General features: G+C 44.0%; 1 pseudogene; it reads left to right on the top strand.

Moving 5' to 3' along the window:
- The first annotated feature begins 2,211 nt into the window (after positions 1-2,211).
- Positions 2,212-3,739, top strand: LOC140858701 (vascular-related unknown protein 1-like; annotated as a pseudogene).
- The last annotated feature ends 16,536 nt before the right edge of the window (positions 3,740-20,275 follow it).

Genomic DNA, 20,275 nt, shown 5'->3' with positions numbered 1-20,275 from the left:
AACTAACAACCTAAATAATAGCTGCTATTATAGTTTTGAAAGGCTGCGATCATGTGATGCGTATGTCAGATGGAGAATTTACATAGCGATCTTTATTAAATAAGTACCTTTTTAATATTTATGATTTGATGTTTCAATTATTTATATCTAAAATTTTAATATCTTTTAGTATAAAAATATATTAGTTAGGTGAACCGTGACATAGTTAAATAATAATAATGTTTTATTCTTATTATTTTTGGTTTTGTTGTATCCGATCATAACACTTTCATTATAGTAAAATTGAGTCAAAGCTCAAAATGGACAAATAATAGTCAATATTGTGAGCGAAGTAGTCACCTGCAACATAGGATGCATCCACTGAGGATCAAACTCAAAATCAATTATTAAGCAGAAGGTGTACAAAACCTAAATCATTATTTTGTTATTAGGGCAAAAATATCCTAGAAAATGCATTTACTTACTAAAAGGAAATGACTATATATATATTAAAATTTTGATCACAGAACTTAAAGCTCTTGTTCCCAGGGCCACTTTGCGATGGATTTATGAAGGGCTGAACAACTTGTTGAAAGCTTTGAAAGAGGGCACTGAAGGGTCATTTTCGGGACAAAATGGTGAGCAGCGCCTATACGAATAAATAGGTTGCATCCATAACTCACGGTGTGAAACCGCCCGGTGCGCGAATAATGTCAACTGGTGGACGTGGATTTGCGAGCACGTCAAAAGATCAACGTCACCCATGTGGGTACAGTCACCACCAATGCCGTTATCACCTTTCCAACTGAAACCTAATGCTCATTTAAGCACAACAGAAAAAAAATTTATATATTTTTAATGGTAGATAACGCCCACTGACCAACTTGTAAATATATGTTTCAACTTTCGTTTGTGAAAGAAATAATGGGACCTTCACCAATTGTAGTTATGCAAGCTAAACACTTGAAAATAAACATTATCAAGATTAATTTGAGCCCAAATTCTCCTTAGCAAATCAATCATACCTAATTTTTGTTACTCTTCTATTAACCGAGCTATACGAATGTAGTCTAGTGTCCATATTCACAATTATACTCTGGATAATTCTAGCAATTGATATATGTAAAATAAAAATCGGCAAACAAAGGCTTATAATGAACTGCTACTTATAATAGTGTTACGATGCATTTCTAGCATGAAGGTTGATTAATTACTCCACAACGTTCTTCAAAAATAGTTGTGATCAGGAAAGATGTTGTTTACACTTTAAGTGACCAATGTTGGTGTTTGCATGCTTATCTCTATTTGATAAAATACAATCAAACAACATGCTAGATGTTTCTGAATTTTAGCTCAATAAACCTAATTGTAAGCACCAAATATGATGGTCACTAGAGTGCTTCAACATATTATATTATGGTATTAATGTTCTTTATAACAAATTGTAATATTAAAACATTTGCTAAACCTACATTTAGCCTCAAATTAGTTTCACCTAAATCCAACCAACCTATTCAATAGGTCTAGCCAACTGGAGTTTTTTATATGCAAGATGATATTATGCCAATCAACTCCATGCTGCTGGAACCTCTTCGACGCAGATAGGATGGATATGCTCTCTTGATACATCTTAGTATTTGGGTATATTTATTTTTCAATAGGCAACAAAAGTTCTTAGGCCCTGTAGTCAGAAAGAAACTTTAAATTTCTTGGCAATAGCTTGAAAGCACAAGGCATCTGTTGAATAAAATTGCATTCACGTTCCTAGCAATGATTACCAAGACTTTCTCTGCACTCCTTTAATGCCCAGCCAAAAACCCTTCGCACATTTGGTTGTTAGAGGCAACCAATACTTGCCCTTTTAAACTGTAACAACGGTTCAACAACGGCCGTAGACCGACCCAAAGTCATAGATGGCTGGCAGTCTTTATTAAAAAGCAGCAACGGAGATAAAAATATGGTAAAAAAGAAAGAAATTTTCCTGTGGAACTTTGTCTAAAGTTGTTGAGGTCAAAATCTTCCTTTGCTCTTCTTGCCACGTTCCCTCACCAAGACTTTTGTTTGCTTACTGTTCGTTTTTAACTCCCCCAACACCCTCTACCCCACATCAATATAATACTCACCTCTCTCTCTCTCTATCACTATCTGCATTTGTTTTCTTTACTTTGGTTGTGTATATATAACTACTTAGGGCTCTTCCCTGATGTGCAAGCCCACCATCTCTTCACACATATGATGGAGGAATCAATGCATTCTTCTTTGAACAGGTCTCTTGCTCCAAGGAAGGACCACCTTCTTCTGAGGAAAGTGGTTGGACCATGTATTTTGAGGACTTCCTAGCATCAGAGAAGAGGGAAGAAGATGGTTGCTCTTTTAGCATTGAGGGAGGATCTTCTATCATCTCTGATGCCGCTTCATGTGTTGCATGGAAGCCTTTGGCCGGAACCAAGGTCACAAAGAGCTGCAAGAAGCTCAGCTTTAAGAAGAGGAAGGCGGGTGGGACCTTGGATGAGGATCCTTTGGAAGATACTGCTAGCTCTCCTGTTAATAGTCCCAAGGTTAGAAGAACATGTGTTCTAATTTTGTTTCAGTGCTTTCTGATTCTAAAATTGATATGAGTCTTCTATTTTTTGGTTTAGACGGTTATTTTTGGTTGGTTTTGGTGTAGGTTAGTGATTGGAATCACTCAGATGTGCAACCAAGGGAAAAAGCTGATGATAATAAAGGGATTCCTCAGGTAACATAATTTGTCGGTGTTGATACTTTTTTTTTTCCCACTTTTAAGTGAGAAAAAAGGTGTCTATTTTTTTTAAACAAATTTGATATTCTTGTTGTTGTCGTCGTTATTTTTGTTTTCATTGGCTTGAATTAATACCAAGTTTTCCCCTCTTTGGTTTGTAGGAAGAAGCAGTTGGTTGTGGGAATGGCTTAGAGCCGAAAAGTAATATTGTAAATGATTTGGGTTTTGTTGAGGGGACCAATGAATGTACAGAACTGAAGAAAAGAGGGCTTGGCCTCGTTCCTTTGTCCATGTTAGTAAACTATCTTGCATAAATCTTCCAATCAAATATATCTTTCTTTTAAAAAAAAGGGAAATTCCAATCAAATATATGGAATATCCCCCCCTCTCTTTCTCTCTCTCTCGCTCTCGGTTTGCTCACATATCTCTATCTTTGTAGTCTAAACTATATCATCACATATCAATGGCTGCGGTTGGTAGCCTGATGTTGAAACCTTAACTTGAGAATCCCCTATTTAATAAGCAAAAGGTGCAGAGAAGAAAGAAGCCGCATGGTAAGAAGTAGTTGAGAAAATAACCTCTCAAAAGGTACTTGTTAAAACCAAATGCCTAAATGAAAAGGCACGAAAGCCTAGTTTCTATAGAAACGTCAATGAGCGTCATATTCATGGCTCTTCATGCTCCTCTTACATTGTTTGTATGCTCCTCCTACATTTTTTATCTTTGTTACTCTAGTGGATTGTAGTAATTGTATGTCTTTTGATGTCAATGTAGCACTAAATGTTATGGGTACGCCTGATAGCCAATTCAAGCCTACATGGAGTGTAATAGTTCATTTACCTTTAACCTCTCCATGTCATTGGCATACTGGACCAATGGAGATGAAGACCAGATCTTTTTGGAAATAATGAAGACCACATCTGAAACAAGAGATTGTGTCATTCAAACAGCTAGTGATGACAGCAAGCCTTATCCCATTTATTTGGGGTCAGCTTTGAGTTTTACTTTTTGTTTCACTCATGTAGAGGGCCATATCATTTATTCAGGCACGGGAAAGGTGTCATCAAGAAATCACCCTCAGCTTAAAGTACACATGCTGCTTCAAACACTCTACCTCTTTTTCTATTTTTGAAAATACATTGGGAATGCAACCAGTTGGAGTACTCAGACTTGGGACATCTCCCTGGAACAAGTGCTTAGGAGAGGGGTGCCGGCCAACAGACCCAAGTCCTTGGCCTACTGCAAACTAATTGACAAACTATATTGCCAATGGCAATAGTATTCATCTTCTTCTTTGCCTTAATATGAGCATAGAAGTTTTCCACAAACACATAGCTTCATGATGCTCTTTATCAAGACCTTGTTTCAAGTCTAACATTATCTCCTTTTCTTCTTCCCCCAGTATAGCTCAACGTTTACCATGACCATACTAAGAAGTATCTTCTTGTGACTCCATGCAAGATCCAGTGAGAATTTATGTCTCAGTAAATCTCTTGCATGTTTCAGTGTCCTTAAGCCAAAGCTGCCCTAATTCTAGTAGAGCAGATGAAAAATGCACTCTTCCAGAATATCCCAAACTCTGGAATCTAGAAGACAATTCAATCCATCATGCCAGTTGGAAAACCTTAGATGAAACCAACATGTTTCTACCAAATCCAAGGATGATTTGTTCAGATTCCCTTGATGTCAATAAGCCAATTAATTATGCAATTGTTGGCATGGATACTGTGCTGCAGTTGAGAATTTAATCAAGCCGACTCTATTAGAATATCTTAGAATCTAAAACCTTCTCTATCCATAACCAAATCGATATTATACTTTAATAAAATAATAATCAACACAATAAGTCAGCCTCTTGCATGCCTCACAATATATAATTATATATAAGAGATGTCCAGAAGAGAAGACCCCTCCATGTGCAGCTCACTAAGGCAGGTGAGTACAAAAAATAAAACTTTGCAATCTAAAGCTTGAAAGATATCTTCCATCAAAAAAAAAAAAAAAGGTCTTGGAAGATATCCGGCAGGAATTCCTTGAATTATATATTCAACTTGAACTCCATTTGGAAGCATTGTATCAAAACCTTTTCATCATTCTCCATCCATGTCCACTATCATATATGTTTTGCATAATAATCTACTTGGTTTCGTAAGTAATCAAAACATTAGGTCCAAACTAATAAATAGAAATCATAGTTTCCTTTATGCAAACAAGAGAGGATAGATGAATGTCGAACAAAATGCGGCAATAAATATGCATCCAGGAGTGGTCCAATAGCTTTTCACTATTACTCCATTGAATAATTTTATAGTGGCAGTTATTAGTTGTTACAACCATTTTGGAAACCTAAGATCCCACCGCATTTACTTCTCCGGGCACACCACATTACCTGGCTTTCTCATTAACGTGTTCAAGTACTACCATGTTGATTCATTTGGATCCATTCCCCTAGAATATATATATCCACAAGATAGTTTGGTTAAAATTATATTTCTTTCATATATCTTAGGATCTAAATATCATGATTAGCTGTAGTGGTTATTATATCCTATAAGACTTTCCGTACATAATTACCTATCATGGTAAACATAGTTACTGGCTCGAAGCTAAATCTTTTGTTTGTTGTTGGGTGGATATCTGACTAGGACACCACCTTCCAAGATCTTTTCAACACTACGCGATGCAGCAAAAAAAAAGAAGGAACAAAATAAAACAATCAAAATACGTGGATCAGCAACAAAAGGACTCGCCTCCACGGAGTATGCAAACTTCACTATGAAAAAAAAATTTTACAAGAGGAGATCTCACACTCAACGCTCGTACACCTAATTTCTCTCTCACCTGAAGTTCTCCTCACAAAAGCTCTCTCTCTTGGAAGACCCCCTGAACCCCTGAAGTGACCAGTGTCCGTTGTCCAGGAGCCTCCTGCTCCTTCTCTCTCAGTGCTTCAGCCTCTCTTTCTTCTCTCAAGTTTCATACGGCTCTGTACGGCATGTTTGTGGCAAAACCAGACCACCAGAAGACCACCACCCCTCTGTTTACTGTTCCCAGTCTTTTCTAGGTCTTAAACCCACTTAGATTAGGTTTAAGACTCTTTAATCAACCCAAATCAAGTCTCTGGACCATCGGATCAAGATCGGGAACTTCCTGGGCCGTCTGATCATGACCGGTCCATGGAATAGTACCGTGGACCATGAAAAATGCGTGAAAAAAGCCCACGCGGTTCACAAGATCCGCCGTGGACCACCCGGTCCACCGTGGACCGGGGTATCGGCCCAAGCAAGGTGCCTGGACCGTGCCCACGCGTGGGCCTGGGCCGCGCCCACGCGCAGGCCCGCGCAGGGGCTGGGCCGCGCGTCCGGCTGGGCCGCCCGCCCGCCTGGGTCGTGCATCCCGCGCGTTGGCCCCACCGCCGCTCCGCCTGCCGCCGGCGGTCCTCCACCGCCTCGGATCTCATGCCGACTTCAAAAGCTCGTATCTCCTCCATCCGAGCTTCGTTTGGGGTGATCTTGATCTCATTGGACTCCATTTTTCATCGCGAACCTTACTGTGGGCTCAATGTGGGCTGAATCTCGAGATGTCAAATCTTAACGATCTTCATCTCGACTCGATATTCGACCTCCTTCAAACTCTAAGAGCTTCTGGATCTCCTTGTCCCCATGCCTTGAGATAATCGCCTGCTGATCATAGATGGATAAACATAGAAGTCGAGCCAGGCTGCTCGATCCCATCTCCGTCGTATGCTGTGCTTCTCCTGATCTGAGACTTGCTTGGGGCATCATCCTGTGGCAATAGAAATCTCACCTTGCAACATCGCCTCTCATCCTCCCGAGTCTCCTATCTCGTGCCCGATCCACCTCATGGAGCTCTACCTCGCTCTGGGCTCCACCTGGCTCCTGAAGCTCCACCTCGCACTGGGCTCTCCGCCAGGTAATAATGTCTTCTGCTCCCCTTCTTCCCCTCCAGCACAATCCTATCGCCGCGTAGCACCCTCAAGATTCCTCCACCAGCTACTATCCTGTAGCCTCTCGAATCCAGTCTGCTAAGTGAGATAAGATTCCGCCTAAAATTGGATATGTATCGGACCTCCCTCAATCTCCTCACTGCACCGTCATGTGTCCTCCAGCTAACCGTCCCAATGCTTCTGATCGCACAGCTCGATCCATCCGACAGATATACAGTGCCCTCACTATTCTCCAGGGAGTCAAACTACTCTTCTCTACAACATACATGATAGGAGCATGCAGAATCTAATATCCACTGCTGAAAAGAAATAGATACCTCATCAGATATCTCCAGGACATCTCCATCTGAATCGCTGTCGGTCGTCGCTACAGCAGCCACCGTCCGATTTTTAAGTTGAGGGCAATCTCTAGCTAGATGCCCCAACTCCTCACATCGATAACACCTGGTTTTGCTCAAGTCCCTCCTGGATTTAGACCACCCTCGTTGCGATCTCCTGTCGCTCTGTCTACCATTTTCTGCTCCTCCAAAAGCCACCAAAGCTGAACTACCGCCATCTGAGCTCGAAGCTGGGTTCCCCCTCTTGAGAACCTCATTCTGGAGTATCGTCACGGTGACCTCATCCATCTTGATGGTGCTCTTTCCCATTAGAAGAGCAGACACCGAGGACTCGTACGAAGGGGGAAGCGACGCCAGCAAAATCAGCGCCCTGATCTTCTCCTCAACATTCTCACCAATGCTGAGGAGGTCGGTGAGGATCTTCTGGAAGTGGTTGAGATGCTCCTGCATGCTCTGTCCCTCAGCCATCCGCAGTTGGTAGAACTGCCTCCAGAGAAAAAGAGTGTTGGTGAGAGACTTTGCCATGTACAACTTCTCGAGCTTCGACCACAGTACCATCGAAGAAGTCTCGCTCAGCACATGGATCACCACCTCATCCGTTAGGTATATGCGAATGGTACTCACCACCTGCATCTGTAGCTGTTTTCAATCCTACGCCTCCATGGTGGTTAACTTCTCAACGCACAAAAGAACATCGATCAACCCCTGTTGGATGAGCACGTCCTTCACCCTTGCCTGCCATAAAGAAAAATTGCTCTTACCATCAAATTTGTTGATCTCCATCTTGATTGATCCTGTCTTCTCCATCTTCAGTCTTGCTCACCACCACTGCAATCTAAATCTTTGTACCACCTTGCTCTAATACCATTTGTTGGGTGGATGTCTGGCTAGGACACCACCTCTCAAGATCTTTTCAGTACCACGCGATGCAGCAGAAAGAAAGAAGAAATAAAACAATCAAAATACGTTGATCAGCCACAAAAGGGCTCACCTCTATGGGGCATGCAAACTTCACTATAAAAAAAAATTATAAGAGGAGATCTCACCCTCAACGCTCGTACACCCAATTTCTCTCTCACCTGAAGTTCTCCTCACAAAAGCTCTCTCTCTTGAAAGACCCCCTGAACCCCTGAAGTGACCGGCGTCCGCTGTCCAGGAGCCTCCTGCTCCTTCTCTCTCAGTGCTTCAGCCTCTCTTTCTTCTCTCGGATTCCGTACAGCTCCGTACGGCATGTTTGCGGCAAAACCAGACCACCACCCCTCTGTTTACTGTTCCCAGCCTTTTATAAGGCTTAAACCCACTTAGATTAGGTTTAAGACTCCTTAATCAACCCAAATCAAGTCTCTGGACCGTCGGATCAAAATTGAAAACTTTCTGGGCCGTTCGATCACGATCGATCCATGAAATAGTACCGTGGACCACAAGAAACGCATGGGAAACGCCCATGCGATCCACAAGGTCCGCCATGGACCGCCCGATCCACAGTGGATCGGGGTACAGGGCCCAGGCAAGGCGCCTGGGCCTGGGCTGGCCCACGCATGCGGGCCTGGGCCGCACTCGCGCATGGGCCGAGCAGGGGCTGGACCGCGCGCCCGATTGGGCCGCACACCGCTGCCTGCGGCCGTGCTGCCGGCGGTCCTCCGCTGCCTCGGATCTCGTGTCAACTTCAAAAGCTCGTATCTCTTCCATCCGAGCTCCGTTTGGGATGATCTTAATCTCGTTAGACTTCGTTTTTCGTCGCGAATCTCACTGTTGGCTCAATGTGGGCTGAGTCTTGAGGTGTCAAATCCTAACAATCTCCACTTTGACTCGATATTCGGTCTCCTCCAAACTCCGAAAGCTTCTGGATCTCCTCGCCCCCATGCCCTGGGGCAATCACCTGTTGATCATGGATGGGCAAACATGGAAGTCGAGCCAGGCTGCTCAATCCCATCTCCATCGTATAATGTGCTCCTCCTGACCTGAGACCTGCTCGGGGCATCATCCTGCGCCAATAGAAATCTTACCTTGCGACATCGCCTCTCGTCCTCCCGAGTCTCCTGTCTCGTGTCCGATCCACCTCCTGGAGCTCCACCTCGCTCTGAACTCCATCTGGCTCCTGAAGCTCTACCTCGCACTGGGCTCTCCGTCAAGTAATAATATCCTCTGCTCCCCTTCTTCTCCTCCAGCATAATCCTATCGCCGCGTAGCACCCTCAGGATTCCTCCACCAGCTACTGTCTTGTAGCCTCTCGAATCCAGTCTGCTAAGTGAGATAAGATTTCGTCTAAAATTGAGTATGTATCGGACCTCCCCCAATCTCCTCACTGCACCGTCATGTATCCTCCAGCTGACCATTCTAATACCTCTAATCGCATAGTTTGATCCATCCGATAGATATACAGTGCCCTCACTGTTCTCTAGGGAGTCAAACTGCTCCTCTCTGCAACATACATGATAGGGGCATGCAGAATCTAATATCCACTACTAAAAAGAAATAGATATCTCATTAGATATCTTCAGGACATCTCCATCTGAATCACTGCCGGCCATCGCTACAGCAGCCACCATCCGATTTTTGAGTTGAGGGCAATCTCTGGCTAAATGCCCCAACTCCTCACACCGATAACATTTGGTTTTGCTCAAGTCCCTTCTGGACTTAGACCGCCCTCATTGTGATCTCCTGTCGCTCCGTCTATCGCCTTTTGCTCCTCCAGAAGCCACCAAAGCTGAGCTACCGCCACCTGAGCTCGAAGCTGGGTTCTCCCTCCTGAAAATCTTGTTCTAGAGTATTGCTGCGGTGACCTCATCTATCTTGATGGTACTCTTTTCCACTAGAAGAGCAGTCATTAAAGACTTGTACGAAGGGAAAAGCGACGTCAGCAAAACCAGCACCCTAGTCTTCTCCTCAACATTTTCACCAATGCTGAGGAGGTCGGTGAGGATCTTCTGGAAGTGGCTGAGATACTCCTGCACGCTCTGTCCCTCAGCCATCCGCAGTTGGTAGAACTGCCTCTAGAGGAAAAGAGTGTTGGTGAGAGATTTTGCCATGTACAACTCCTCGAGCTTCGACCACAGCACCATCGGAGAAGTCTCGCTCAGCACATGGATTACCACCTCATCTGTCAGGTACATGCAGATGGTACTCACCGTCTGTATCTGTAGCCATTTTCAATCCTGCACCTCCATAGTGGTTGACTTCTCATCGCACAAAAGAACATCGATCAACCCCTGTTGGATGTTCACGTCCTTCACCCTTGCTTGCCACAAGGAGAAATTGCTCTTACCATCAAATTTGTTGATCTCCATCTTGATTGATCCTGTCTTCTCCATCTTCAGTCTTGCTCACCACCACTACAATCTGCATCTTTGTACCATCTTGCTCTGATACTACTTATTGGATGGATGTCTGGTCAGGATACCATCTCCCAAGATCTTTTCAGTACCACGCGATGCAGCAGGAAGAAAGAAGAAACAAAATAAAACAATCAAAATACGTGGATCAGCCACAAAAGGGCTCGCCTCCACGAGGCATGCAAACTTTACTATGAAAAAAAAATTTACAAGAGGAGATCTCACCCTCAACCCTGGTACACCCAATTTCTCTCCCACCTGAAGTTCTCCTCACAAAAGCTCTCTCTTGGAAGACCCCCTGAACCCCTGAAGTGACCAGCGTCCGCTGTCCAGGAGCCTCTTGCTCCTTCTCTCTCAGTGTTTCAGCTTCTTTTTTTTCTCTGGGGTTCCGTACGGCACGTTTGCGGCAAAACTAGACCACCAGAAGACCACCACCGCTCTGTTTACTGTTCCCAGCTTTTTATAGGGCTTAAACCCACTTAGATTAGGTTTAAGACTCTTTAATCAACCCAAATCAAGTCTCTAGACCGTCAGATCAAGATCGGAAACTCCCTGGGCCATCCGATCGTGATCGGTCCATGGAATAGTATCGTGGATCATGAGAAATGCATGGAAAATGTCCATGCGGTCCACAAGGTCCGCCATGGACCACCCGATCCACGATGGACCGGGGTACAGGGCCCGGGCAAGGTGCCTGGGCTTGGGCCAGTCCGCGCACGCGGGCCTGGGCCGCGCCTGCGCAGGGGCTGGGCCACGCGCCCGATTGGGCCACCCGCCCGCCTGGGTCGCATGTCCCGCCCGTTGGCCCCGCCTAGGCCGTGTGCCGCCGCCTGCAACCGCGCCACCGCCGCTGCGCTGGCCGCCGGCAGTACTCCGCCACCTTAGGTCTCGTACTGACTTCAAAAGCTCGTATCTCCTCCATCCGAGCTCCGTTTAGGATGATCTTGATCTCGTTGGACTTTATTTTTCATCGCGAACCTCACTGTGGGCTCAATGTGGGCTAAGTCTCGAGGTGTCAAATCCTAACATTTGCTTTTGTGATTTTTATGGCTGCTCTCCATAAAAATCTTGTCTTTCATTCAATGATATTTTGTTCTCTAACAATGGCCAGCTTGTCAGAACCTCATCTATATATGATGGGTCATTAGCATGGGGCACACCGTGCTGGCAAAAGCATAGAGAAAGGACTTTGGCAGGGACAAGCACGTGTGCTTGGATCTTGGTAGCTTTTGATGCTCATTTGTGCTCTACTGTCTTTGGTTCTTTCTTCTCTTCCTTTAATTTTGGTGGGCACTAGGATCCTTTGTTCATCTCTGTGGATGTCATCAACATCCTGTTCCCATGAACAAGTGAAAACATAACAATCCCACAAAATCTTTTGCGTCATTGTTCTCATTTTCTTAATCAGATAGACCCTCTCCCAGTTACGCATTTATAAAGGGAAAAAGAACAACTGGACTCCTTATAAAATAGGATATAAATTATGCACCTCAAAATGATTGATGAAGCATGAGGTGATGTAGGAGGGCAGCAGAGAATTTATAAAACAAGGTAAGGAAGCATGTAGTTATGTAGGAGGGGAACTGCTGAATTTTTTAAAGGGAGATGGGAAAGGAGAAGGAAATAGATAAGAAGATGGAAGGTGGGAAGGAGACACAAGGAGTGGCTGGCTTCTTCTCAATCATTGCCGCATCCAAATTATTGATAGATATGTAGGATCTGTGAAGACCATGTTTGTGGCTTAAGAATAAGATTCTGCCATATCCCTCCAAAAGAAAAAGAAACTTTCTAAGAGATCATTGATTATCTACGTAAATAAAAAAATCTTTCTTGTAATTCAATATGTTTGAAGATCATTTTCTCCGGGGGAAAAAAAAAAGTCTGAGAACCAAAACCGAAATCACACATGGTAGAGTGAACTGCATTCACAAATTTTCATAGTATTATTACAGTAATTAGTATTCATCTTTTGATGTCGACCAGCGGGGAGATGTACATTGTTTGGCACAAGGTTTCTACGTGCAAGAGTTTCGAAGTTTGCTTATTGTGGCAGAAAGCGGTCATGAATCTGTCCCGCCTTTTTGCCATCCACATGCTATCTAAATCTATGCGGTCCATGCAGAAGAATCTTTTAACCTCAAAAGACTTCAACAACCTAAAGCCATTAGATGTTGCTTTTGTCTATTTCCCGATAATTAGCTTGTTACTGGTATCTACCTTTTCTACTGCTTGATGACTCAAATGATTTAACGCCAGTCACTCCTCCAATATTGCTTTCCACTTTTTCTAGTTTCAGTCAATGATTGAATATGTCCTTCACAAAAATCTGATACTGCAGTTCAAATTTATGCAAATTGACCACTTTGATTTCAAATTTTAGTCTCGGGCATTAAAAAATCCTATCCCGACACCTGAATTAATTTGTGTCATTAAGTTGAATTTCTTGCTAAAAGGCAGCAATTGACCACTTTTCTTGAAATTTCAACCTTCAATATTTTGGTTCCACCTAGCATTAATAGAAGTAGATAAGAGGATTTCTTTGTTTTCCACTCACTGGAATGGACTGGTTTCACAACATAAGTTCAAGAAGAAAGGAATGAGAAAAGAACTGCAATGTGATGGACAAAAGTGTGATGGAATTGTGGACAAAGATACCTTGCAGCACATTTGATGGAAGGGATATATCTATCAGAAAAGCTATATGAGTAAGGTAATTGATAGAGAAGAGAAGGATATTGGTTGATTTAGTTTAATGATGACCATCGCCAGTCCAATCCAAAATAAAGGTATTAGCAGAAACTGGTAAAAAAGTTTGGTGTGGTTGCTATGCTTGCTGTGGCAACTTAGAAATCGAAACCATCAGTTAGTTGGGATGTCATGTTGCTTTAATGGGCATGACCAACCCTTCATGGTCCTGTCTGGTTGAGCACACCCCACTGCTGCTAGGTATCAAAGCATGTCTTTTCCTTTCATGCGTGGATGTAAAAACCATCAATCTGCGGTGTATTATGAATGACTGCTTTCCAAGTCTTCAGTCTTGTTATTCATTTCCTACTAATCTTCACAAATGTCAATGGATCACGGGGTTTATAATGCCGGTGCATAATCTCATAATCTAGAGTTGAGTTAAAGTGGATTTGGTGGACATGCTCCATACTGCATACTTATTGAAAAAACTACAATCACCGACATTAATATCATAAAATTTTTTTCTCTTTATATAATATCATAAAATAATAATAATCTCTACGATTTACTTAAGTAATTAATAAGCAAAAAATAATCAAACAACCTAAAAAAAAACACCATAAATTTGATGTGAATTTTTCATTATTTAAAATAATAAGGTTACTATAGATTTTCTCTAGATTAATTAGAGGTCACACAAATATATAATCATCAAAAATAGAAATCTTAGCTCTCACCATAATTACAATCATCACTAATAAAGTGGATTTCAACAATAAACAGAGATAGAGGACATATCTCTCCAAATATGTAGACGCTTGAGATAATTAATGAAGAAGATTTTTCAAAGCTCAAAACCATTCAACTTATAGCTCTCAATATCAAGAATAATATACTAAAATTTAATTAAAATCAGTATATAATCAACCATCCCATCATCTGACAAAATAGTCTTAAAACTCTTTTTTCGTCTTCTTCTCTATGTTGCCGCCGTCTGTTTTCGTGCTTTGTTTTTTTCACACCGTCGTCTGTTTCCGTGCCATGCTCCCCCATTTATCGCACCCAACTAGGCGAACAATACGAGTCCTATTTGGACTCTTCCTTTTTTTTATTTTAATAGGATGTGAGTCCTACATGAGGAGGGACTACACCAACAAATCTCTTCCTCTCGATTCATATGGGAGGTTCCACCAAATTCAAATATGCAGTTCTCATGTAAGAATTTTATCTCTTCTTTCATGGCTTTTAATCACTTTCTTTTATTCATGATTCATGGTATCTTGGTAGTATTCAGGTTTTCCCCTATCAGTCATCCTTACATACTCATGATGAGAATATCTCTAAGAAGGATGATGCTCTCTAGTAGGTCTTCTTAACTGAGACTCAATTGGTAGTTCTAAAGGGGCCTGCTCAACATACTCTGCTGGTATATCATTATCTGATATAGGCTCATCAACTGCATTACCATTATCTTCTTATACATCTTTCTCATTTTTATTATTCACCATGGTAAGAGGCATTAGACTCAGATCAATATAATTTCTAATGATAGATTTTGGTTTCTCAATCTTTTCAAAATCTTCAATAGTTTGATCTTTTAGAAATACAACATCTCTGCTACTAATAACCTTCTTATAAATTGGATCCCATAATCTGTAACCAAATTATTCATGTGCATAACTCATGAAGATATACTATTTAGACTTTCCATCAAGTTTGGATCTTTTATCTTTAAGGATATGAATAAATACCCTGCAGCCTATTATCCTTAAGTGATCATATGAAACATCTTTTCTAATCTATACTCTTTCTGGCACATCACATTGAAGAGGAAGTGAAGAAGAAAGCTTGATCAAATTCACTGTGGTTCTCATCACTTCATCCCAAAAAATTTAAACAATTTAGCATAAGAGAGAATACACAAATTCTTTCATAAATACTATGATTTATTCTCTTAGCAACTCTATTATAAATACACAAAAGGATTTTAGGAACAATTTTCTCAAGCCTGATGCCATGATCTCTACAATATTTTTCAAATGGATCCCTGTATTTACCATCATTATCTATTCAAATATATTTTAGTTGCCTTTCTCTTTCTTTTTCAACACTAGCATGAAAATATTGGAACACATCGAGCATTTGATCTTTAGATTTTAAAACAAAAGCCTATACATTTTAAGAATGGTCATCAATAAAATTAACAAAATACAAAGTACCACAAAGAGTTCCAACAGGTATAGTACAAAAATCCAAAATATGTGATCTTCTATATGGAGGGAATTTATAAAATATAACTTTATATTTTATCAATTAAACAATCAGTATATATCTTCAAAGATGTATTTTTGATAAAAAAGAGTTTCTTTCTAGCAAGGATGTCAAGTCCTTTCTTGCTCATATAGTCAAGCCACTTATGCCATAATTTAGTGGAGAAATCTTTAACAATATTCACCTTTATCTTGCATAATTTTATTTACATAATGTAAAGTATGCTTAATTTCTTTCCTCTTGCTATCATTTAAGAACCTTTGACGAGCTTCAATTTTTCTTCATTAAAGTATTACAGTAACCTTCATCATCAAGTATTCCAGTGGAGATCAAGTAGAGGTCGATATATGAAACATGTCTCATATTTTTAAGTAATAGTTGGCATCCAATACTAGTTTTTAAATAAATATCTCCCATGCCCACAATCTTAGTTACTCCATCATTTCCACCCTGATACTATCAAAATCACCACTAGTGTAAGATGTGAAGAAGTCATGCTGAGAAGTAATATGAAAAAAGACATCTGATTCAACAACCCAAGTACAATCATGGCATGTAAGATTTATAATATCATCACAAATAATGATGACATCAACATTAGATGCAACTGCTGCTGTATCCTTTTCTTCCTTCTTTTCTTCACCTCTCTCCCTTGATTGCTCTTTTTTAAATTTTTTGCACTCATTTTTTATGTCTTTTGACTTGCCGCAATAAAAATATTTGATCTCTTTTATGAATTTAAACTTTCTATTTGACTTATCATGATTGTTAAAATTTTGTGACTTTCTGATTTTACTCCTCCCTCATTTTTTTATAATCAATATCTCTGATCATGTAGTCACACCTTGCTCTTCTTCTGGTCTCTTAATTAAGCATATTATTTTATACCATTCCTAATACCTTTATATCATTAGAAGCTGAATTACTGAGTGATACAACTAGAGTTTTCCAACTAGCAGGTAAAAAACTGAGTAACAATAATATTTGGAACTCATCATCTAGCATCATTTTCATAGCAACCACTTGATTTATTGCATTCTGAAATCTACTCAGATGCTCGACAACTAAACTTCTCTCTTTATACTCTATATTCACAAACTTTCTGATCATGAATGTTTTTTTCTATGCAGTCTTAATCAGTGCATCAAATGCGACATAAAAAGTATTTAAATTTTTTATATTTAATCTATATTATTTTATATTTAATATTTTTATATTTTTTTAAAAAATAATTAAATATAAAATTTTAATTATAAATCAATAAATAATGGCTCTCCAACGCGTGCAAATAAAGTTTGAATTCAAATTCAAATATGTGAGGCACACCATATAGGAATGTTGGTGCAAAAATCCGCTTGCGCTGGAGAAGCTGGAGTCGGGGAAGCCGCGGTCACCGCCGGGACCTGCAAGGGAAGTCTAAGCCGGAGGTGGGGTTGCTCCGGCAAGACCCTCCGACGCTCAAGTCAGTTTTCTGCCTCAACAAGAATGGAGTGCTCGAACGAAGAATTTAGCAGAGTTTTGAGATAAGGAAAAGGAGCTTAAAGAATAACGTATCTGGATCCCCCTTTTATAGGCGGAAGAGGCAACGGACTGATGGCGACGTTTGTAACCGCCTGGTAGTGGGCCGCCTATGGTCAGGGGAATTGATTGCGAAAGATAGTGGTGCAGACACGTGGCCATCGTCATAGCCCGCCACATAGGGCCTGTTGCAGGTAGTGGAGCGGCGTCCGCGGCCGCTAGTTGTCAGCGAGTAGTGGGATCGTGCAGCACCTGTCGTAGGGAGCGGAGCAGCATCATAGCTGTTGACACAGCCTGTCAGAGAGTAATGGGTCCGCTGCAGGGGGTGATGGAGCCGCACGAAATCCGCTACAGAAAGTGGAACAGGATCATGGTTGTTATCGTGATCTGCCAAGGGAAGCGGATCTGTTGATCGAGGCTCGACAGTGGTCGGAGTTCGGCCTTTGTAGGAGTCCGGGAGGAGTCCCCCTTTCGGTCGAGGTCGTGGGTGGAGTCCGGCTCCAGCAGCTGATACTGAGGTCGGAGACTGAGGTCGGAGCTTGGCTCCCGTAGGAGTTCGGGTGGAACCTGGCTCCCGTAGGGATCCGGACGGAGCCGCCCTGCTGTCGATGGCAGAGCCCGGCTCCCGTAGGAGTCCGGGCGGAGCCGTTCTGCTGTCGATGGTGGAGCCTGGCTTCCGTAGGAGTCCCAGCGGAGCCGTTCTGTTATCGATGATGGAGCCCGGCTCCCGTAGGAGTCCGGGCGGAGCCGTTCTGCTGTCGATGGTGGAGCCCGGCTCCCGTAGGAGTCCGGACGGAGCCGTTCTGTTGTCGATGATGGAGCCCGACTCCCGTAGGAGTCCGGGCGGAGCCGTTCTGCTATCGATGGTGGAGCCCGGCTCCCGTCGGAGTCCGGGCGGAGCCGTTCTGCTGTCGATGGTGGAGCCCGGCTCCCGTCGGAGTCCGGGCGGAGCCGTTCTGTTGTCGATGATGGAGCCTGACTCCCATAGGAGTCCGGGCGGAGCCGTGCTGCTGTCGATGGTGGAGCCCGGCTCCCGTAGGAGTCCGGGCGGAGCCGTTCTGTTGTCGATGATGGAGCCCGACTCCCGTAGGAGTCCGGGCGGAGCCGTTCTGCTGTCGATGGTGGAGCTCGGCTCCCGTAGGAGTCCGGGCGGAGCCGTTCTGCTGTCGATGGTGGAGCCCGGCTCCCGTCGGAGTCTGGGCGGAGCCGTTCTGCTGTCGATGATGGAGCCCGGCTCCCGTAGGAGTCCGGGCAGAGCCGTTCTGCTGTCGATTTCGGCTGCGGGTATTTTATAACCCAACACCAGTCTCCCTACTTCCGAGTTTGAATTTCAAGCGAAGGAAGTACACACAGAGAGAGATGTGCGCAGCCGGAATCGCCCCTTCGAACCTTGCGCACTGCCGCCCCCATTTAATGCGCGCACGTCAGAGTCCATTTTTCGGTGAAGGTGACTTGAAAAGTCTTTTCGGAACCCCCGTTGAAACGCTATCCCAAGCGTCGCCCTGCGGGAATTCGTGAGCGGTCAACCCTCGGTGGCGGTGAAGGGGATAAGCGCGCCACGTGGCAAACACCAGTTGGCCCTGGGATACCCGCCGCCTTAACTGCGCCAGGATCCATTGGCTATTTAAACCCCTCAGTCCCTTCGTGGTTTCATCCTAGCGCTGCCCTTTCATCTGAGAGTCCTGCTTCTCTCGCCCCAGTCCCTGTCTCCTTCCCTCACACCATGTTCTCTACTCGGGGGGCTGTTCTTGAGGGAATTTTTAGGGTTTGGAGGAAGGTGAGGAGGAGAATGGCGGCCGGTGAGAATTTTCGTCGTTCTAAAGGGAGCTCAAGGAAGAATTTCTTCAACAACAGGGGTTTAATAACGGGGGCGGTCGGTGAAGTTATTCTGCCCGCGAATCTCGGAGTAGTAAGGCGGGGTGATACCGGTCAAGAGGGCAGAATAGCCGTCATAAGCCATGACAGGATCCTTGACGCCGTCGGGGCCGAGAGACCAGAGGCGGTCGGCGTCGACGGTGGGGCAGTAGAACTTGTTGCGGGGACGGTGGAAGTAACGCATGCCGACCTTGCCGGAGCGTCTCGGGTGGCGGCCGTCGTTGCCCCCTCCGCCTCCGGGGATCTACCCCACCCCTTTCCCGCTAAGGTTGGGACTTCGGGAACAGAATGAGGCGAGATGGGCGAGAGCTGTTACACGCATTGGAGAATGCGACTGAGAAGGATAGAGACGGAGTTCGTAGCTCGGAGCGGTCTCCGGTTCGTCCTGCCCGAACCGTGCTCGCGAGACTTGCGATGACGTGTATCCTCTCTTTTTTTTTTTTCTGACCCACCGGGTCCTGTAACGTGTACTTCTGTTAAATGAAAAAGTGATTTCAGTCCCTTGTTTGCATCTTGTGTTAAATAGTTGTCTGCCGAACTTCTTCATTTTCCTTTCCTTCTCTTTGTCTGTGTTACGTCGTTCCAAGGTCGTCGGCGACCTTTTCAGCTCATGTGGGGTCGTCATTCGCCGAGCTCCTTTTCGGCTTTTATGCCGTTCGGAGATACCCACTTGTCAGGTTTGCTTGGATTTTTTTTTTTTTTTTTTTTTGCTGAAGTCGGGGCTAAGTTCGGCTCCCTTGATAGTCCGAACGGAGAAGCCCTCCGGAAGTTGGAGTAGCTCGGTTCTCGTAAGAGTCGGGGCAAAGTTTTTCTGCAATCAAAGTCATAAATAAAGCCTGACTTTCGTAGAAGTCCGGGTGGAGTTGTCCTGTAGCTGATGTTGACGGTAGAGCCCGGCTCCCGTGAGAGTCCGGGTGAAGTCTTTTTTGCGGCGGAACCCGGCTCCCGTAAGAGTCCGGGCGAAGTCTTCTTGGTGGTGGAACCCGGCTCCCGTAGGAGTCCGGGCGAAGTCTTCTTGGCGGTGGAACCCGGCTCCCGTAGGAGTCCGGGCGAAGTCTTCTTGGCGGTGGAACCTGGCTCCCGTAGGAGTCCGGGCGAAGTCTTCTTGGCGGTGGAACCCGGCCCCCGTAGGAGTCCGGGCGAGGCCTTCTTGGCGGCGGAACCTGGCTCCCGTAGGAGTTCGGACCTTCCACTTTGCTCATGTCAGGACGAGGTTCTCCTCCTGTTCCTGACAGGGCTGTGGGGGCACATCAGGGTGTTGCAAGGCCTCTCCCCCCATCCGGTCTAAAAGAACCGGGCCTTCGACTTTGCTCAAGTTAGGGCAAGGTTCTCCTCCTGTCCCTAACAGGGCTGTGGGGGCACATTAGGGCGTTGTAAGGCCTCTCCCCCCATCCGGTCTAAAAGAACCGGGCCTTCGACTTTGCTCAAGCTAGGGCGAGGTTCTCCTCCTGTCCCTAACAGGGCTGTGGGGGTACATTAGGGCGTTGTAAGGCCTCTCCCCCCATCCGATCTAAAAGAACCGGACCTTCGACTTTGCTCAAGCTAGGGCGAGGTTCTCCTCCTGTCCCTA

Source organism: Elaeis guineensis, chromosome 6 (assembly GCF_000442705.2).
Source record: "Elaeis guineensis isolate ETL-2024a chromosome 6, EG11, whole genome shotgun sequence".
In the NCBI taxonomy this organism is placed as follows: domain Eukaryota; kingdom Viridiplantae; phylum Streptophyta; class Magnoliopsida; order Arecales; family Arecaceae; genus Elaeis; species Elaeis guineensis.
This window is presented reverse-complemented; position numbering and strand designations above follow the sequence as displayed.